The sequence below is a fragment of the Gracilinanus agilis genome, unplaced genomic scaffold (genome assembly GCF_016433145.1).
Source record: "Gracilinanus agilis isolate LMUSP501 unplaced genomic scaffold, AgileGrace unplaced_scaffold10816, whole genome shotgun sequence".
Classification (NCBI taxonomy): domain Eukaryota; kingdom Metazoa; phylum Chordata; class Mammalia; order Didelphimorphia; family Didelphidae; genus Gracilinanus; species Gracilinanus agilis.
In genome coordinates this window covers 1-3,705 of record NW_025341162.1, presented here as the reverse complement: position 1 = coordinate 3,705, position 3,705 = coordinate 1, and the positions used below count along the sequence as shown (strand labels likewise).

General features: G+C 58.6%; 1 long non-coding RNA gene across 1 annotated transcript; it reads left to right on the top strand.

Annotated features, from left to right (window-relative positions):
* The first annotated feature begins 80 nt into the window (after positions 1–80).
* Positions 81–3,169, top strand: LOC123253935. The gene is made up of 3 exons (XR_006506641.1): positions 81–147; positions 774–879; positions 2,795–3,169. It is a non-coding gene; the product is annotated as an uncharacterized LOC123253935 (long non-coding RNA).
* The last annotated feature ends 536 nt before the right edge of the window (positions 3,170–3,705 follow it).

Below are 3,705 nucleotides of genomic sequence, written 5' to 3'. Positions count from 1 at the left end.
TCCCGCCGGGTGCCGAGGCCGTTGGGCGGGAGGGGGCGAGGGCGGGGCTCGGGGCCTCGGCTCACCGCGGTCTCGTTCCAGGACACGAGCCGCCGCTACGAGAACAAGGCAGGCAGCTTCATCACCGGCATCGACGTCACCTCCAAGGTACGTAGCTCCCGGGTCACCTGGCAGAGGCCCTGCGTGGGGGACGAGTGTACGGGGAGGGGGAGGGAGGCTCGGGCCGATAATTTGTTGCTTTTGCTGCGTCCCACAGTGCACCTCGCCGGCGGCCCCTGGGCAACCCCGCCTCCGACTGGGCAGGAGCTGCTAGTCTAGCGCTGTCTAAGCTCATTCACGGGGTGGGGGTGGGGGGCTTCGTGCTGGAGAAACGTCTCAGGCAGAGGCTCTGGAGATGGAGGGACAAGGGGCGTGCTGGGCTCAGGGCCCTGAGTTCAAGGCCTGCCCTACTGCTCCTCACTGACTGGCAGTCCCCTGACCTGCTCTGCCTTGGTCTCCTTGTGGAGGTGGTCCCAGCCTGGGGCAAGCCCCCCACCTTCTGGTCTTCTTGCTCCTTTCATCCAGTCAGTCAGCACTGATTAATCACCTACTGTGTGCCCGCAGTGGGCTGGATGCAGGAGCCCCCACCTGTGACCTTCCCTGTGGTCCAGGACACTGAGGGGGCTGGGAGGGCCAGGGTCTGAGGCTGGGGGTTCCAGCAGAGGCCTTCTATCTTGCCTCCGTGTCCACCTTCCCCTGGCTCAGTCCCCTTCTTTGCACTTCTTGCTCTCTAGGAAGCAATCCAGAAGAAGGAGCAGCGGGCCAAGCGCTTCCATTTCCGAGCCGAAGTCAACCTGGCCCAGAGGAATGTGGCCTTGGACAGAGACATGATGAAGAAAGGTAGGAGGCCCCCTGGGCCAGGAAGGCAAGTTGGGCTGGAGGGGACGAGACCGGGGGAGGCCTCCTGGCCCCCTCTCCTCCATCCATGGCCTGACTTGTAACTCTTTTCTTGGCTCTGTTTCCACTGGGAAGGTATCTGGCTTTTCCCATCTCTAGGCTACCCAAGCCCTCCGTGTGGACCCTCCTGATAGTCTTTTAAGTCTGTCGGTTTACCTAGCCCCCACCCCTCTGCTGCCTCCAGCCTCCTGTCTCCACCTCAGACACCTGATCCTGGACATTTCCAAACCTTCAACCCACTGGGATTTTCCCTGGGACCAGCACCTCCTCCCAGACTCTGTCCTGGATCCCTCACTCCCTCTGACCCCCAGATCCAAGCTGAGATTGAGGCCTGTGGATTTCCCGTGTACCCTCTCTTGTCTATTTCCCCTTTGCACAGCTCTTGTCCATTTCCACACTGTGCACAGCTCTTGTCTATTTCCCCTTTGCACAGCTCTTGTCCATTTCCACACTGTGCACAGCTCTTGTCCATTTCCCCTGTGCACAGCTCTTGTCAGTTTCTCCTTTGCACAGCTCTTGTCTATTTCCCCTTTGCATAGCTCTTGTCCATTTCTCCTTTGCACAGCTCTTGTTCTCCTATGTACAGCTCTTGTCCATTTCCACACTGTGCACAGCTCTTGTCCATTTCCCCTGTACACAGCTCTTGTCCATTTCCCCTGTGCACAGCTCTTGTCAGTTTCTCCTTTGCACAGCTCTTGTCCATTTCCCCTGTGCGCAGCTCTTGTCCATTTCCCCTGTGCACAACTCTTGTCTCTCCTTTGCACAACTCTTGTCTATTTCTCCTTTGCACAGCTCTTGTCCATTTCCCCTGTGCACAACTCTTGTCTGTTTCTCCTTTGCACAGCTCTTGTCCATTTCCCCCTGTGCACAGCTCTCCGGTGCCCTCTTTCTCTTGCCTGACCCTGCCCTCACCCTGATAGAGCACTATCATATAGCTGCTGGAGGTTTTGCTTGCCTCAGGACTCTCCTATCTCCTGTCCGTCTTACATTCGGCCATTAAAGTGATTTTCCTAAGGTACGGGTCCCGCTGTGCCACACCCCCTACTCAGTAAACTCCAGTGGCTCCCTGGGACCTCCAGGGTCAAATAAAAAGTGCTCTGTTTGGCACTCAAAGCCCTTGGTCACCTGCCCCCTCCTCCCTTCCCAAGCTTCTTACACCTTATTCCCTGCCACATACTCTTTGAGCCAGGGACACTGGCCTCCTGGTTGCCCCATGAACAAGACTTCTATCTCGGAGCTCCAGACATCCTCTCTGGTGTCCCTCAGGCCTGGAATGCTCTCCCTCCTCTATTCCTCCCTGGCTTCCTGTAAGTTCCAACTTTCCACTAGAAGCCTTTCTGGTTCATCCTTTCTACTGAGACGGTCTCCAAGTTTTTCTGGCCATATTTTTGTCTATATCCAGTCAATTGCTTCTTGTCTTCCTTCATCAGACGGAGGCTCTCAAGAGCCAGGATGGTCCTTTGCCTCTCTTTGCATCCTGAGCTCTTGGCTCAGGGCCTGGCACATGGTCAGCTCTCAATCTGAAGCCGGATCTGAGCTCTTGGAACACCCCCTGCCCCCCCCAAAGATGAGCAGAGGGAGCTTGGACTGTCGGCCTGAAGCACTCTCATTCTTGTCCCCTTTGAACTCAAGGTGTTGTGAGAGTGGTGACGGGAAGCCGGGGTTCAGGTAGAAAATCCCCAGCTCATCCTATAGGAGCTTCTGCCTTGGCTATCCTCAGTGGGGCCTCACGTAGTGCTGAGAGCGAGGGGCTGTGGTCTCGGTCTCGGTCTCCTCTGACTTCCCATGACAATGGCCGGCGGCCGGGAGCTGGGGTCCGAACGGATGCTAATCGCTGCTTCTGCCTGTGCCTTCACAGCGATCCCCAAGGTGAGGCTGGAGACCATCTACGTCTGTGGAGTCGACGAGATGAGTACCCAGGACATCTTCGCCTACTTCAAGGAGTATCCCCCCGCCCACATCGAGTGGCTGGACGATACTTCCTGTGAGTGCTGGCCCCTGAAGACACGCTGCCTGGTGAAGGCCTGAAGCCCAGCTAAACTGATAGCTCGGACGTCCAGGCCCCTTGCCGAGAGAAGGTCCATCAAACCCTTTTAGAGCCAGCTCGAGGCGAGGGTGCCGGGGCTGAGGCGCACTCACAACAGGCCAGGAGGCGCTGCTTGTCCCAGTCGTGGCTGCCCCGGGCACCAGCCCTGGGATCTGGGGGGTGTTCTCCTGCCATGGGAGGGGTCACGGAGCGGCCGGGTTTCTGAGCATCCCCATTTAGCAGAAGGAGCCACTGAGAGAGGCCCAGAGTGATAAAAGGCCTCCAAGTCCCAAGGCGGGGTTCGCTCTGAGCCTGGTTCTCTCTCGCCTTCAAGGCCCACATGAAAGGATCGATGAAGCGAAAGGGGGGGCTGGCTTGGCCTTGGTTCTGATGTAGCCCGGCTATTCCACCCCACCAAGACGAGGCCTAGGTGCGGCCTCAGCCATCCTTGTTGCTGTTGCCACGCGTACCCGCTTGGCACATCCACGCACTCCCTGTGCCCCGGGCGGGTGTCACCTCTGCGTCCAAGCTCCGGCTGGCCCAGAAAGGGCTGCTGGGAGGCTCGGGGGCTCCCCGGATCCACCCAGGCTGGGTGCGAGCTTCAGAGCCTGAGCTGGCCCAGGTCTGGGATGGGACCGTTGGAGACGTGGCCGGGGCCCAAGTATTTGGGTGGTGGGGCTGGCACCGAGCGTCCTGTCTGTGTCGGGGTTTTGGCATGTGCCTGTGCATGAGCCTGTGCAGCG